At 40.4% G+C, this 18,142-nt stretch overlaps 1 long non-coding RNA gene across 2 annotated transcripts in view; it reads left to right on the top strand.

Moving 5' to 3' along the window:
• The window catches only part of LOC137561199 (uncharacterized), a 230,881-nt gene that overhangs the window by 70,622 nt on the left and 142,117 nt on the right, over positions 1 to 18,142 (top strand). The window contains exon 1 of one of the 2 annotated variants that reach the window (XR_011029923.1): positions 523 to 599. The exons of the other annotated variant lie outside the window; for it this stretch is intronic. This is a non-coding gene — a long non-coding RNA (uncharacterized lncRNA). Of the gene's footprint in view, positions 1 to 522; positions 600 to 18,142 lie in introns of those variants that run through there. 2 annotated transcript variants of the gene reach the window in all.

Here is an 18,142-nt window from a genome sequence, read left to right as displayed (position 1 = left end):
AAACCCCACCATTATTAGGGCCACAGGATATTGTGGAGGTCAGAGGACCATCGTCCCCAGCTTCCTACTCAGAAACGTTTTATTAGCAACACATGAAAGAAAACAGAAAAGAAACATAATAATGGAGATAATTCAAGTGACTGATGACCTCAGAATTCGGTTACAAGGTGATATCACAAAAGAGGTGACAGATGGTTCTAGCGCCAATGGAACAGGGCTCATTATACTATTAGTGCCACAATACCATAGCAATGTGCGCATTATCCTGGTAACATGTGTGGCATTAACAGAGTAATAGTCAGTGCAGTGCTCCACTGGCATTATTACTTGTGCAAGTCAAATTTATAAACCGACCTTTAGAGCATCAGGCTCATTGCCTATTAACATTTGTACCAAACAAACACATGCTTCCAACTGAGAAACTCCATCACTAAGACCACACAAACAGGAGTGGAAGAGTGTGACAGATAGTGTAGCTCATCTATCTGGCTGTTATAACTGTCTTTGTTTCTTATGGTGGAGAACTGAGAATCTCCATCACTAGGACCACATAGGAAAAAATGAAGAGAAAAAGACCAGATCCAGGAAACTACTGACCTGTAATCTTAAGAGTTGTGTGTAAACTCAAGGTATTCTAAGGGAATATATACAAGCATTTATAGCACAGAATAATTTCATTTCAGCTCATCAAAATGGTTTACTAAAGACAGGTCTTGTCTCACCCACATGTTCAGAGTTGTTCATGAAGTGCTAAATACACATTTAGATTTTGAGAAAACCATAGATGTAGTATACTTGGACTTTGCAAAGACTTTTGCTACTGTTCCTCACAATGGTCTAGTGCAGAAGCTGAGGATACCAAGACTAGGAGAAAATGTGTGTATGTTGTAAATAGAAAACTTGTTAAAGCGGACCCAAACCAACCAACTGAACATTTCAGTAACTACTCTCAGTTAGTTAAAGCGGACTCAAACAAACATTTTTTTTAATTAAAAATATTTAGTTGCACCACTCTAACACATACAAAGATAAATAAACACTCTTTTAAACCTATGAGCATTTCAGTGCATGCTTTTCACCCTTCTCTTTTAATAACTAGGGTTATACTGGGGGCAGCCATTTGCAATTCCTCCATTGCCGGACACCACCTACTCCACCAGTTTGCCGGATTTTGTCCCGGCAATTTGAAAGAAAGGGACGGGGTTCCTCCAATAAATGTAAAATATTTTATATTTGTCATCATGCAGCTAAAAAAAGACTGCTATTTATTAATATAATTTAGAAAATAGATTTTATTTCTGAAATCTTGTATTTTTAATTTGGGTCCACTTTAAGGGACAGAAGGCAAAGAGCAGTGGTAAATGGGTCATATTCAAAATGGGAAGTTGTTAGCAGTGGGTTACCACAAGAGTCAGTACCTGGTCCAATCCTTTTCAATTTATTTCTTAATTATTTAGTAAATGGAAAACAGAGTAATGTTGCCATCTTTGCAGATGATACAACATTATGTAGAATTATAAACACTAATGCTAGGTACACACAATACAATTTTCTGGCAAATTTACCTGCCAGATCAATTTTTTTCAACATGTCCGATCTGAATTTCGATCGATTTTCCGATAATTTTTCTGATCGATTTCCTTAAAAGTGAATGGAAATCGATTAGAAAATCGATTGCAATTCAGATCGTACATGTTGAAAAAATTGATCTGCAGATAAATCTGCTACAAAATTGTATCGTGTGTACCTAGCATATGAAGGATAGTGACATTTTACCATAGGATCTTGAAAGGGCAGGGGAAATTTAATGTAGATAAAAGTAAGGTTATGCACCTTGAATGGTAGAGAGCCATATAGGATAAATGGCATACAGCTGAGAACATCAGACTTGGAAAAGGACTTCAGAATACGGTTTAACAACTGTATTCAATGCCAAGCAGCAGCAGCTAAAGCAAGTAAAATTCTAGGATATGTGTATCTTACTTGATTGTACAATCTACGCAGAATATGTGTACTTGTATTATCACCACTACTACTCCAGTATATGATCTGGCATTGTATTATTATCTTATTACTTACTACCTGTATTGTTGTATGTATTGTTTATTACCTGTATTGTGCTGCCACCCCTGTTATCATTGTCTGTAATCCTATGTATTGTAAAGCGCTATGTAATATGTTGGTGCTATATAAATCCAATAAATAATCATCATAATAAAGAAAATAATGAGATGCTAGTATACTACTCCCTCTGTATAAATGACTTGTGAGGCCACATCCGGAGTATGGGATACAGTTTTTGGCACCACACTATACTGGGTGGAATGGGTTCTTTAGAGTGAGAGTCATTAAGATGTGAAATATTTTACCACAAGAAGTAGTTGTTATATGGCATATGTTATAACAAAATTCTGTATCTTCATTTAAAGGAGGCTTGGATATTTTATTTACAATGAAGGTCATCCACGGCTATAATTACTAGTTAATTCCCAGGAAAGTTAATCCAGGGATTTCATCTGATTTTTTTTCCCTTTAAAGTGTACCCGAGCCGAAGCTTGGGTCCAAAATCAGATACTTACCTTAAGAGAGGGAAGTCTCAAATCCTATTGAGGCTTTCCTCACTATTCCTTGGTCCTCCGTTGCTGAGCACGGCTCCCCGGAAGATTAGCGACAAAGCCTTGTTGCTAATCGCATCAGGGATGCGCGGCTACTCTTCCTGGTTCAAGTGCATGCAATTAGCTGACTGAGCCCGGAGTGCTACTGCGCATGTGCGGCTCGTGCAGTCATTGCGTGCACTTAAACCAGGAAGAGGGGCTGTGCGGCCCTGATGTGAATTGCACTAAGGGCGAGGGTGTAAAAATTGTGCTCCCCTGTGGAGCCAAGTATTAGTGCCTGCAGTATAGGTTAGCCAGGTCTAGTTGCACCCAGTATAGGTAGCCAGCTATAGGTCCCCCCCGTATAGGTAGCCAGGCATAGGTACCCCAGTATAGGTAGGCAGTATAGTTGCTCCCAGTATAGTTTAGCCAGGTAGGTGCCTCCAGTATAGATAGCCAGTATTGTTGCCCCAGTATTGGTTAGATAGGCAGGTGTCCCCGGTATAGATTAGATAGGTAGGTGCCCCAGTATAGGTTAGCTAGGTGGGTGCCTCTAATATAGGTAGCCAGTATAGTTGCCCCCAATATAGGTTAGATAGGTTGGTGCCCACAGTATAGGTTATTTAGGTAGCTGCCTCCAATATAGGTAGCCAGTATAGTTGCCACCAGTATAGGTTAGATAGGTAGGTGTCCCCATTATAGGTTAAGGTGCCCAAAGTATATGTTAGATAGGTAGGAGCCCCAAGTATAGGTTTGATCGGTAGGTGTCCCCAGTATGGGTTAGATAGGTAGGTGCCAACATTATATGTTAGATAGGTATGTGCCCACAGTTTAAGTAGGTAGGTGCCCATAGTAAAAGTTAGATAGGTAGGAGCTCCCAGTATAGGTTAGATAGATAGGTGCCTCAAGTATAGTTTAGATAAGTAGGTGCCCCCAGTATAGGTTAGATAGGTAGGTGCCCCCAGTATAGGTTAGATAGGTAGGTGCTCCTAGTATAGACTAGATAGGTAGGAGCCCCCAGTTTTGGTTAGATTGGTAGGTGCCTCCAGTATAGGTTAGATAGGTAAGTACCTCCAGTATAGGCTAGATAGGTAGAAGCCTCCAGTATAGGTTATATAGGTAGGTGCCCCCAGTTTATGTTAGATAGGTAGGTTGCAGAGTTAGGGCAGCAGGAAATTGTATAGAGCAAATCACATTCCTGTGTTCCGACCGCCCTTCTTTGCTGCTGGTCTCTGCATAGCCGCATATACACACACTCTACTTCCTGATTAGCAGGAAGTAGAGCATGTATCAACAGCTATGCAGAGACCAGCGGCAAGTGATCGGCAATTGGACCGCAGGAAGGTGAGTTGCTCTTAACATTGCTTCGCTGTGCTAACTCGGCAGCAGAGGGGGGAGCATGGAGGGCGGCCCCAGGGAGAGGAAGAAGTCGGGCCACCCTCCCCGCAGCCGCGTCTCCCCCCTCCATTACAGCACCCCCCCCTCAGTCAGGCACTTAAACAATTAGCTTCTGAATATTAGTGTCTAATGCCAAAGTACTTCCTTTGATCATAATACATATTGCATAACCTACAGCAGTAGGACTACACAGGCAATTATAACCTGATAGATCTTTGCCCATGTAACATGCATCTAATGCTGGCTGTGTTCCTGGTATGGGAGCTGCTCTATAAATTGAGATTCCACAGCACTATGAACACCAGCAGCTGTGTTCAGGCAACCTGATAGATAATGTACATGCTATCTATACTGTATGTTATGCAAATGTTATGCTGAAGAGTTAATGAACAGATTTCTACTGCATGGTGTTATAAATCACTGTCATTGCTGCATTAAGCTATACTGTATTGTATTTAAGTATGTTGATCTTTCAGTTATCGTATCAAGGTACGTGTTTGTATCTATTTTTGGACTGGTTTTGCAATTATATTTTCTGGGTACTGTACAGAGTATCATGTACGACTTCATTTATCAAATAAAAATAAGAGAGGCTGTGTGATGTGTGTGATATGGATCAGGGACATAGCTAGAAAGCATGGGGCCCCAGTGCAACATTTTGCTTGCCTCCCGACTCCCGGAAAAAGTTATATGGTACCGTTGTGCCCCCTCCCCCTCCAGTATTACATAGCCTTCCAGTATTAGTAGCCAGAGGGACCACCCAGTATAGGTATCCAGATAATAAGACCCTCAGTATAGGTAGTCAGAGGGGTCGCCCCCTGTTATAGGTAGCCAAAAGTAGCCCCTCCAGTATAGCTGTACACTAGAGGGACCACCCAGTATAGGTATCCAGATAAGACCCTCAGTATAGGTAGTCAGAGGGGTCGCCCCCTGTTATAGGTAGCCAAAAGTAGCCCCTCCAGTATAGCTGTACACTAGAGCGGCTAGAGGGACCACCCAGTATAGGTATCCAGATAAGACCCTCAGTATAGGTAGTCAGAGGGGTCGCCCCCCGTTAAAGGTAGCCAAAAGTAGTTCCTCCAGTATAGCTGTATAGCTGGCCAGAGGAGTCCCCAGTATTAGGGTACTTATGTATTATCCTGGCTGGAAAGTTAAATGATTAAAGAGCAAGCTTCTTCAGGATCCCATCCTGTATACAAAAATGAATTTTAAATGCATGGGTTCACCATAGATGGTAATACATCCACATTTATGACATATTACAGTATTATATATAAGCGAAAGGTTAATTGAAATTCCCATGTCATCAGGACATCTACAGTAGGCGTTGCTCAGATACAGGGACTTCTTGATAAGCAGCTACTGTCTGGATAGAAGCTCTTACTTAGCAGGCCTCTCTTCTTGGCACCTTCTCTGCAAGCTAAAGGGGGCCATACACTAGGCGACCAACCAACCAATCGATCATCCAATTCGATTATTATAATCGAATTGGATGAAAATTGGTGCTGCCAAGTGTATGCCCGATCGACAAAGCGACCAATTTCAGGACAGAAATTGGCCACACAGTTGATCACGCATGTTGAAAAATGTCGGGCCAAGGTTGGTCGGTCGGTGCGGGGCAGTACAGCGGCCGAATTGCGAACGAACAACGAGACGACGAAACCCCTGCCGCCGCAATGTATAAATATATGTAGTGTAGTGCATTTATACATTACCTGTCTGGTGTCAGCCTCCACGCGTACATGCCGCCGCGCCGCTATGTCTGACATCACGAAGGCGCATATCGCCTGATGTCAGACGCTATGCACCGCTAGCATGTACAGTGGTTGCAAAAGTATTCGGCCCCCTTGAAGTTTTCCACATTTTGTCATATTACTGCCACAAACATAAATCAATTTTATTGGAATTCCACAAGAAAGACCAACACAAAGTGGTGTACACATGAGAAGTGGAACGAAAATCATACATGATTCCAAACATTTTTTACAAATAAATAACTGCAAAGTGGTGTGTGCATAATTATTCGGCCCCTTTTGATCTGAGTGCAGTTAGTTGCCTATAGACATTGCCTGATGAGTGCTAATGACTAAATAGAGTGCACCTGTGTATAATCTAATGTCAGTACAAATACAGCTGCTCTGTGAGGGCCTCAGAGGTTGTCTAAGAGAATATTGGGAGCAACAACACCGTGAAGTCCAAAGAACACACCAGACAGGTCAGGGATAAAGTTATTGAGAAATTTAAAGCAGGCTTAGGCTACAAAAAGATTTCCAAAGCCTTGAACATCCCACGGAGCACTGTTCAAGCGATCATTCAGAAATGGAAGGAGTATAGCACAACTGTAAACCTACCAAAACAAGGCCATCCACCTTAACTCACAGGCCGAACAAGGAGAGCGCTGATCAGAAATGCAGTCAAGAGGCCCATGGTGGCTCATGAGCTGCAGAGATCTACAGCTCAGGTGGGAGACTCTGTCCATAGGACAACTATTAGTCATGCACTGTAAAAAGTTGGCCTTTATGGAAGAGTGGCAAGAAGAAAGGCATTGTTAACAGAAAGCATAAGAAGTCCCGTTTGCAGCCTGCCACAAGCCATGTGGGGGACACAGCAACCATGTGGAAGAAGGTGCTCTGGTCAGATGAGACCAAAATGGAACTTTTTGGCCAAAATGCAAAACGCTATGTGTGGCGGAAAACTAACACTGTACATCACTCTGAACACACCATCCCCACTGTCAAATATGGTGGTGGCAGCATCATGCTCGGGGGTGCATCTCTTCAGCAGGGACAGGGAAGCTGGTCAGAGTTGATGGGATGATGGATAGAGGCAAATACAGGGCAAACTTGGAAGAAAACCTCTTGGAGACTGCAAAAGACTTGAGACTAGGGCGGAGGTTCACCTTCCAGCAGGACAATGACCCTAAACATAAAGCCAGGGAAACAATGGAATGGTTTAAAACAAAACATATCTATATGTTAGAATGGCCCAGTCAAAGTCCAGATCTAAATCCAATCAAGAATCTGTGGCAAGATCTGAAAACTGCTGTTCACAAACGCTGTCCATCTAATCTGACTGAGCTGGAGTTGTTTTGCAAAGAAGAATGGGCAAGGATTTCAGTCTCTAGATGTGCAAAGCTGGTAGAGACATACCCTGAAAGACTGGCAGCTGTAACTGCAGCAAAAGGTGGTTCTACAAAGTATTGACTCAGGGGGCCGAATAATTACGCACACCCCACTTTGCAGTTATTTATTTGTAAAAAATGTTTGGAATGATGTACGATTTTCGATCCACTTCTCACATGTACACCACTTTGTATTGGTCTTTCATGTGGAATTCCAATAAAATTGATGCATGTTTGTGGCAGTACTGTGACAAAATGTGGAAAACTTCAAGGGGGCTGAATACTTTTGCAACCCACTGTATGCGGCTTACCTGCTACAGGACAGGTAATGTATAAATTCACTACACTACATACATTTATACATTTTGGGGGCAGCAGCGGGGCGGATGCGGCGGCTCAGCCGATTCCCGGATGATTTAATGCTGAAATCGGATGGGAATCGGCCAGTAGTGTATGGGCAGATTCTATTAGAGACAAATGTATGTCTAATCAGATTCAATTAGAGATACATTTGTCTCTTGGTCGAATCTGCCCATATTCGTTTCAATGTATGGGCACCTTAAAGCAGATCAGAGCATTGGTCCAACCAAACTCATCTACTAAAAGCTCTGGATGGTATTTGCTTAAATGTCCCCATAGATATTATATAGTTGAATGTTCTGAGTTCCAGCTAATCTTCTCAAGAATCTATTGAGTGATAAATGTGGACTCGGTTCACAATGTGTGGGGCACTGGGAGTGTATCGATCAGAATGTGGAATAATTAACGACACCTTTGTGAGTTCTATCAATTCATCACAGTGTGGCATCATTCCTGACATATTTGAGACAGATACGGGATGTAACGTTGACAGCTGTCGTCACCAGCCAATGTCATGCTTTACTGCCAGTTTCGTTTCTAAAATGACAAGTGACAATTTCAAGTAGTAACATGGTGTCAGGTTACATCAAGTATCACCATTTGTCAAAAAATGAAGGTGACAATGATGTCTGAGATCTGTTCATATGTTAAAGACAGATTATAGCAGTCAGCCTTTGCCAACCTAGTGTCATATATTACGGTAGTTAAAGAGGAACTGTAGAGAAAATGACATAATTAATAAAATTGCATATATATATATATATATATATATATATATATATATATATATATATATATATATATATATATATATTATTTTTTGTATAACACTATTCATTTATAAATTATCTAGTCAGTGTTTGCCATTTGTAAAATCTTTCCTTTCCCTAATTTACATTCTGATATTTATCACTGGTGGTGATATCTTTAGTTCTACCAGGCGATCTGTACAGAATGTCCGTTACTGAGAGTTTTATGCACAGAGGGAGATATTGCTTGTTTGCATTTGAAACAGACGTGATTTCTCACAATGTAACGATGTTCACAGACATGAAACGGTCAGGACCATGGTCATGATATCACACTGTGGGAGGGTTTTCACCACAATATCAGCCATACAGATGATCTATTTGAGAAAAGACAAAGATTTTTCATGGGAAAGAAGATATCGGCTTCTAATTGGGATGAAGTTTAATATTTGGTTAAAGTTCCTCTTTAAAGGACCACTGTTGCGAAAATCTTAAAATGTTAAATATATGTAAACATATTCAGATAAGAAGTATGTTTTTTCCAGAGTAAAATGAGCCATACATTACTTTTGTCCTTTGTTGCTGTCACTTACAATAAGTAGTAGAAATATGATAAATACAATAAAGAAAGAGAATTGGCTCTTGGGTTCATGGAAAAATAGAAAAATAGCTTTATTTCACATATAATATAGAAATTAGTAAAAAACCCAGCCAAAAAGAAACCCAAAAAAACACATTAAATTAGCCCCAATAAAAATAGAAATACAACTCCATCTGGGTATGCTAACCATGGAAAATGGGGCTGCAGTCCCCATAAACCAACCAAAAATTGCACCGCTTGATTCTATAACACGACAAAAAATATAGTCTGGATTATTGTTGATGTAGACTCTTCTTTACTTTAAATGCTATACTTTAAATGATATAAGCTTGATGTCAGGGTATTCAAGTCCATGTGAACCAGACCAAGCAAATGGCAAGCAATCATGTGTCAGAACGTCACCCCCACTCGCAGGATGATAAGAGAAGGGTGTACCACACTCCTAAAGGTGAAGATCATATATCTTGATAAGGGCTTATATCCGCTGTAAGCTATAAGCATGCAAGGCTGCACAGCACTGTCCCATAGAAATGATGGTCCATTCATAGTAGGCCCTCAATTGCAGGGCATATAATGTGCAGGTTAGTCACAGTTAAAAAAAATGTTAATGCAGGTGCACAGCAAAGATGGCAAGCAAAGCATGATGTTCAGCATAGCGTGGTGTGTGGAGCAATTGGCAGCACATGCATAGTTACCGAGTTACCGGTCCTTCCACGTAACAGATGTCAAGCGGTGGATCGCCTGTAGTTTGCGGTCTGGAAATGGCGCAATTGAGATGCAGCACGGAGTGGCGCATGGAGAGATTAGATCCCAGAGGATCTAAGATTAGATTCTAAATTCAGTATATTTCCCATTTGTCCACTGCCTCTCCGACTTTTGAGATTTTGTTTTCATAGTAGAAATATGACTGGTTTTGGACTAGCTTATCTCCTCCTCATGGGGATTCTCAGGGTTTTCTTTATTTTCAAAAGCACTTAGTGAATGGCAGTTGCTCTTTCCAACTGCCCAAAAAAGTGTGCAGTAAGCAGGGAGGCTGGTCAGCATCTTTGTATAATTTCTTTTCAAGGAGTGTCTTTATAAAAAATTAAGGTTATGCTGAGAATCCCCTATGGAGAGATGGACTAGCCCAAAACCTGTCGGTACTGTCAGATTGTCAGATTTCTACTACCTTCTGTAAGTGACAGCAACATAGGAGAAAAGTAATTTATGGCTCGTTTTACTCTGGAAGAAACGTGCTTGTTATTTGTATATGTTTACATATATTTACATTTTTAAGATTTCCACAATAGTGGTCCTTTAAGTACATGTTTCGCTTTGCTTTGCACTGTTTAAATATTGATATCATTGTGTTTCCTTGTTTCTCTTCAGGTAAGGTACTTTTGAGGATTGCTGGAATGATATTACATGCAGGTGGCAGGCCGAAAAGATCACAAGTTACATTACACTTTAAATTTAAAATCTAATTTAGCAACATTCAAGGCAATTACACCTCTGCAATGTTTGTATTTTTCTATAGAAATACCAACCAATAATACCTCAACTGCAATCACGTTTTCCAGGTTTAGGCTAATATACCAAGAGCCATCTGTGCCTTTATTGCCCTCTTATGTTGCTCTCACAAAATGAAAAGTTCTCCCGCTGTTAAATTTCCCCTTACATCATTAACATTGTTATTTCTAGACAGGATTTCAGTTATTGTTTGCTTGGGGCATTACATTAAAAAGAAAAGGACAAGTTAAAAAGCAAATGACATTGGCAGTCATGTCAGAGAGCTGTGAAGGGATTATTAAGACAGAGATTAGCGGGATATGAAACCGGCAGTTCTCCTTATTCCAGCAGCGAGAAGAATCTGCCAGTCGTTCGGCTGACTCTCCACACTGTATATTTAAACTTTGATGAAATCTGTTCTTATTGACGGAGATGTGGGCTGTGTTGGGTTTTTTTTTTTCCAGTCATCTGCAGCATCAGTAGGCAGCATTGTTGTCACAAGTTGTGCAAACAGAAAGCCGTGTAGCCTCATCACTTTGGCAGTCACAACTGAGGACAGCTTCAGTACAGATTTGAAAAATATCACTCCAGCTGCTTGTGGTTTATGAGTTCCACACGTTGTAGGTCAGAAACCAGAAATGGATTACGTTATTTCACGGAGGCTCGTTGTCATGATATATATTGTAAAGTTATTCAAGCTCAGCTGTGATTATTAATATTGAAGAATATGTCAAGCCTGTGTCTAGAGATTGTGTTTGTATTTATGTGCTCGATATAATGTGTACTAGCCATGCTTTGAGGAAGATGTGGCAGAATAATAAAACAAAGATGCTCTGAAAATAGCGAGAGAGAGAGCGAGGAGAAGGAGTCACCTTGATATCCTCATCCTCTGACATTAGGCTGGCATGGGATATTTCTGTGCAAGCCACAGTTGCAGGAGAATGCCCGAGTTTTATTTTAGAAGATGACCCAAAGAAAGACTGTTTGTGTGCTCTGAATTTCTGCTGGATGTTACCCGAAGCTATATAAAATCTTGTGTGTTTTACTTTCTGGATTAAATAGTTTTATGGATTACTAAGCAATCTGTACAATGACCACTGAAGAACAGCCCGGCTTGAGAGATACAAGGGATCTGTACCTTAATACATAAACACGAAGGCAACGGGAGCTCCGATGTCGCAGTAAATATGGATGTACGATGTTACTCTGATCATTTCCGTGATTCCGGAATATCCGTGATTTACGAGCATTTTTCCACTATTCGGCTTCGGTATTGGACTCCGTGATCGATTCTCGCTCACGTAATATTTGTCACGGGGCATGCTGTGATTACAAATATTCGGCCGTGATCACGCTCGTGATCACAGAAAAAAAAGCTGTGATTAGATAGGTCGTGATTGGGCAGAAATTAAGTCTCCAGGCCAATCAGAGGCCCCCCAGCCAGGCCCTAGCAACCAATCATAGGAGGGGAGGCTATGCTCTCCCCTCCTGTATATAAGGCGGCGGCCATGATGAAAAGCTCCATCCTTGCTAGACTGTGGCACTGGGAAGATCATCTCCAGGCCATTTGCTGCTAAAGCAAGCACATTTTTTGTCAATAACATAGCGTTTTTGCTCCTAACAGTGCTCTTATACTGTACTATATACTAGTATTTAGCTAGCTACCCAGTGAGTGATTACTAAAGTTAGTTGTAGTCAGTGTAGTTCAGTGAGAGAGTGTAGTGATTGAATGCTGGCGCTGCTGTGCTTAGTGCACTGCAGGCACTGGCAGGCTCACTACTACTGCTCTGACTATATACACTTGTATTTAGCTAGTCAGTGAGTGATTATTAAGTTAAATTTGGGGGATTGTAGCATGTATGGGGGCTTTAAGAATAGCTTAAACGCTATTCCGTGATCACGGCCGTGATTAGGCACGATTGCTTTATTCACAGAAAAAATCCGAGTCAAATTCGTGAGGCCGTCTCAAACCCGGAAAATCAAATACGTTGTTTCCGGATTTTTTTTTTAGCATGGCCAAAAAAGCCGAATCAGTGATTGGGCGGTATCCAAGCAGCAGAACTGAGGAATGGGACGCTCAAAATAGGGTTGCTAAAGAGAGCAACCAAGCAATATCACTTGTGGAGAGTAAGCATCTCCACTGGTGCCAGGATCTCTCTGTAGACTTTGGTCCCTCTCTGGGAAAAAGAGGGATCAACTTACCAGCTATGTAGAATGGGCAGATTACCAACCTCCAAAAAAAAAGTTATGAGGTACAGGTTGGAAAAGAGGTGCCCGTCCTCTCCATTGGGTGCTCAATGCTTGGCTAACAGTTAAAAGTTAATTGCATATAGGGCCCTAGGAGGTTATTCAATTCACATTTTCTCCTAGGTTTTCTCCTGGGAGATAATTTTTCATCTTCTGTTTAAAATAAATTTCAGCATTCTGCAATTGAAAAAGTGGCAAAAAGTAGGTGACAAAGTACTGCCAAAATTTTTCTAAATATTTTTTTGCTTGATAGTGGTTGAAAAGCATTTTATAAGATATAAACAATATGACCTAGGAGACAGTTTAGGAGAAACAGTACGTTGAATAGAGGCCCTAATCTTTGTCAGGGCATCCCACAAGGGATTATGAGCTCCTAGTGGGACATCAGGCTCATTGGTGTGTTGAATTTCTAGGAAATAGCCCACAGGATCACTCCCACTGCTATCCACTGACAACAGAAGAGGTCACTGTGGAGGTATATTTATTACGAAGTGCTTTGAAACAACCTTCAATATATGTGATACTGTCTTGTTGTTCCACTATAGCTAAACGTTGGTCATCCCAGCATAAAGTGTTTCTTCATTCCTAGGCTTATCCCTACTCCCTTAATTGCACATAGCTTTTAATGACCTAACCCTACCCAACTTCTTATTCAACAATCTTTCCTGATGCCTCTCCCTACTCCCCAGACCCCCTCCAGCTGCACTTACACTATGTCAATGGAAGTTGGTTTTTTTGCTGCTTTCCCTTAAGGCATTATAATACTGGAGATCCGTGAAATGACTGTGCTGCTCCCAAAAACTTGTCAAGGCTCATTTCCTTATACATTTTCTGTACTTTATATACCACTGCCTTGGCTCCATGCCCCATGCGATATTAGATGATATCTCATCCGAGATGTAATATCCCTCTTTACTGGTGATAACAAAATAAACTTTTTACCTTTACGAAATTCTGTAAAATTTCCCTTTATGTGCATGATTTATCATTACAACTGCATTACCTTCTAACCTTGAATACTGCTGGTTAATAAGACTGTGGAACTTGTCAGTAAACTACCATGTTCTCCAAGAACTCAGGGTCTAAGTAGGAGTGACAGGATACAGCTCTCCTGGAAAATATTCAGATCAAGAGATCTGACTTTCTGGAGCTTCACAGTTTCTCCAATCTCCAATACAGTAACTCACGAATTATTATAGCTAGAATATCAGCTCTACAGTGTGAAAAGTAGAATTTCAGGTGAAGGGCATCATTCGTTTTCACAATATTCCTCATTCATCAGGTTCATTTTAACACTTAATGTGCCCACTGCCCTCCAGTTAAAGGTCCGATGGAAGAATACAGCAAAAAAACTTGAATTCAATGAACTAGCTCTTTATTTTGAGAAACTCGCAGCTCAGAAATACTCTATAATTGCATGTGGCAGTGTTACGAAATTCAGAATTGTTCACTGTAAGCATAAGAAAATATGCAGGGCTGACATGACAGATTCTACAGACGCAGACACTCTAGAAAATTCCTCATTTGCTGAATAAAATATAGCCTAACAGAACGACGTGTTAAAAAAAAAAGGCCAGACTAAGAAGCTACAGATGGGAAGCCATCAAAGACTGAAAATGATCGTTAGAAGTAAGGTGATGTATTAAAGATTCATTACCTCTTATACCATCTGTAATTATTTAATTTATATACCTCACAAAGGGACATTAGTAGCCCGTAAGTCTGCGTTTGTTATGCTCAGATTAGTGAAGAATATTTAGGAAAGGTATCTTTTAACACAAATTACTGGTATATGAATTGTGACAGTGTATGACACAATAGACAGGAGAAAGTAATACCAGTATGAGTTGCAGTTTCAGAAATTAAAAATGGAAACATATCACTAGTGAGCAGCAAGCTATCCTAAGGAGAAGATCGATTAAACCCCATCTTTGGGACTTTTTGTGTGTAATGTAATGTAACATTGTACCCCATTATATTTACCTTGACCCCTGAAGTTCCATAAAAGCCATTAAGTTGCTTCTTCCTTTGCAACTTCCTTAGCTTATCAATTTGGGCTGCTGAGTCATCACTTTTGAGCTCACTTTAGGTATGGAGCAAGGCACCTTTGCCCTTAACCCACTACCTACATTTCTGGAGGTAGCCATGGCTGTTATGGCAACCAATCACCCTTCAAACATATCAGTTTCAGGTATGTCACTTCCTTGTGTGATTTGGTGATGGCAATGATGTAACATTGTTGTGGGTGTTGTGGAAGGAGGCGGAGTCAGGACACTTAACAGAGCCACGGAAGCTCCAAGGCTGTCTGGCCAGGTGCTGGGGTCTTATGACTCCAAAGCAGTTTTTCTCAACCAGGTTTCCCTGGAACCGCAGTGATTCTCGAGGACTTTGCAGGGGTTCCCTGGCATGGTTCCCCTTTGAGTTGAGCTGCCTCAGCTGTCAGGTTGAGAAAGTTTCATAATAACGTTTCTACCTTCTCCATGTCCTCTTCACTCATATTCTGCCCATCCTGAATTCTAGCTTCACTACTTGTTCACCCACACAGACATGGGGAGAACATATAAACTTTTTGCAGATGTTGACTTGCCTGGGATTCGATCCGGAGACCCAGCGCTGCAAGGCGAGAGCGCTAACCACTACACCACCATGGACCCCTCCTTCAATTTCTCCTAATGATAGGTGAGAAGTGTGTGATGCTGCAACAATGGGATTGAAAACCTTGTAAAAAGATATAACTGCTCATGTAGAGAAATAATCAGAAAATACATGTGGGTGGTTCAGAGGTGCAAAAGGGAAATACAATGACTTAAAGCAATTTAAAAATAGAGGTGGTAAAGGTTAATTTACCGGCTCTCGGGGGAAAAAACACCCTCAATGGTGAGGCTGAGAATTGTAATTATATTGGTCCAAATAAACAAAACCCTCATAAATTGCAATGCGTTTCTATGTTTTTGCTTCCTTGGGCAAATAAAGTTAGCAAAATCTCCTTTGAGCTATAGTGGAGCCTAGCACTAGTTACCTTTACCTAATTTTAAACCGATTAAAATAAATTTATTTCACTTTGGCGCCTCTGAACCACATACATAAACCACATACATAATCATACTGGCTTGCGAGGAAGACATACCATTTTTTTTGTTTTGTCCATTACTACAGAGAGCGACTTTTTAACCCGAGTGGAGTCAGGTTTGCTCTCCCCACCAACCTACAATCATGCCACTACTGTAGCACACACATTTGAGTAGAATTATTTATATCATCTTAATCCCTGTGTCATAAACTGTCTCCTTGTTTCCTCCCTCATTCATTTTACCCATTTTTTTCAAAAACAAAGATACAGTAGCTCATATCCTATTAACTTTTCTCATGAGTTTTTTTCCAAGGAGATATTTTTTTACCTATAAAACTCCTTTAAAGCTTCCAGCATGGAAGAAAATACTCAAAGTAAGTTTGATGTATTACATGTATTACACGAGCTACCGAATTTGACTGCCCCCTTTTTAACCCAATAACCGCTTCAACAGAGTTATCTAGTTTAAGATAAGTGCACTGCTTTTCACCTCAGACAGCAGAACTCGTACTGCAAGTTCTTGGACTGCTTTGATCTCTTTCTCTGCTAGCAGAACATAAACTGAAAGCAGAAGTCCTCTGTCTCACACTGCCCCTTAGTGACAAGTGGTCATAAATACACATTACAGCAGTACTAATTAGAAGCAAGAAAATGTAACAAATAAGAAATAAAAAAATGTGCTAAAATAAATTGGCCTGGAGCACTTACAAGCATTTAAAGAGACACTGAAGCGAAAAAAAAGTATGATATTATGATTTGTATATGTAGTACAGCTAAGAAATAAAGCATTAAGATCAGATACATCAGTCTAATTGTTTCCAGTACAGAAAGAGTTAAGAAACTGCAGTTGTTATCTCTATACAAAAAAAGCCATTAAGCTCTATGACTTTCAAAGTCGTGGAGAGGGCTGTCTTCTGACTTTTATTATCTCAACTGTTAGTGAACAAATTTATTTTTCTCTGCCAGAGGAGAGGTCATTAGTTCACAGACTGCTCTGAAAGACTCATTTTGAATGCTGAGTGTTGTGTAATCTGCACATATTATAGAATGATGCACTGTTAGAAAAAACACTATATACCTGAAAATAAAAATATGAGAATATTTTCTTTGCTGCTAATCTTCTAGTAAGTATTCATAGTACACAACCAATTCATTATATTATATATTTTTTTTCGCTTCAGTGTCTCTTTAAATAAATTAACTGCTAAAGAGTTAAAAGATATTTGCTCCCCTGCGGAAATCTAATGAAAAAGCTGAGGATCTTGGATTTCATTTGTACTATTACTGGAGCTAGGGGATATTGAATGAGGGGTGTCCATTGGCTGCCAGCAGCAGTAACCTGGCAACACAAGTTTCTAGCCCAAAGTCCAGCGAGAGAACTGAGCAAGCAAGGGTCCTGGTGTGCAATGTCCACTATCCATGTGGACATAGATTTAGAATAAAAAGATGTCTGATCTAAGTGAGAACCAAGCCCACAGCCCAGCTAGTGAAGCAATCAGGCAAGGGAACAATTATTCCAGGAAAGAGGGGCATATCACTTTAAAAAGAGTGGAAACCCCTCATGCAACACTAGTCCCTAACTCAGGAACAATGTATTGCACGAATGAGGGGCATAGTGTGAATAAAAGCCAAGACTCTCTACTTTTCAATTACATGAGATTTTCAAAGGGGCCTAAATATCATTTAAACAGGGGGCAGTCAAATCCGGAACATGGTATAATACATAAGTACTAAATACATAAAATGTTTCCTTAAAGGACAACTGAAGTGAGAGGGATATGGAGGCTGCCATATTTATTTCCATCTAAGCAATGCCAGTTGCCAGGCCCTCCTGCTGATCCTCTGCCTCTAATACTATTAGCCATAGCCCCTGAACAAGCATGCAGCAGTTCAGGTGTTTCTGACATTAATGTCAGATCTGACAAGACTAGCTGAATGCTTGTTTCTGGTGTTATTCAGATACTACTGCAGAGAAATAGACCAGGCAACTGGTATTGATTAAAAGGAAATAAATATGGCAGCCTCCGTATACCTCTTACTTCAGTTCCCCTTTAACCACTTGAGGACCGCAGTGTTAAACCCTCCTAAAAACCAGGCCATTTTTCACAAAAAGGGCCACTGCAGCTTTAACCACTTCGCGTCCCTGGGCTTTTCCCCCTAAAAATCCCAAGCAATTTTCAACATTTCACACGCTTCCCATTCATTAGCCAATAACTTTATCAGCCCTTATCACACATAAATGATCTATACCTTGTTTTTTTCCCCACCAATGAGGCTTTCTTTGGGTGGTACATTTTGCTAAGAATTATTTTATTTTGCATGCATTTTAAAAGGAATAAAGAGAATAAAAACTGAAAAAGTCATTATTTCTCAGTTTTCAACACTTACAGTTTGAAAATAAAAAGTTTTACTGTAGATCAAACCCACACATTTTATTTGCCCATGTGTCCTGTTTATTTCAACAATTAATTTATGTTCCTAGCACAATGTATGGCAACAATATATTACTTGTAA

The sequence above is a fragment of the Hyperolius riggenbachi genome, chromosome 3 (assembly GCF_040937935.1).
Source record: "Hyperolius riggenbachi isolate aHypRig1 chromosome 3, aHypRig1.pri, whole genome shotgun sequence".
Taxonomy (NCBI): domain Eukaryota; kingdom Metazoa; phylum Chordata; class Amphibia; order Anura; family Hyperoliidae; genus Hyperolius; species Hyperolius riggenbachi.
This window is presented reverse-complemented; position numbering and strand designations above follow the sequence as displayed.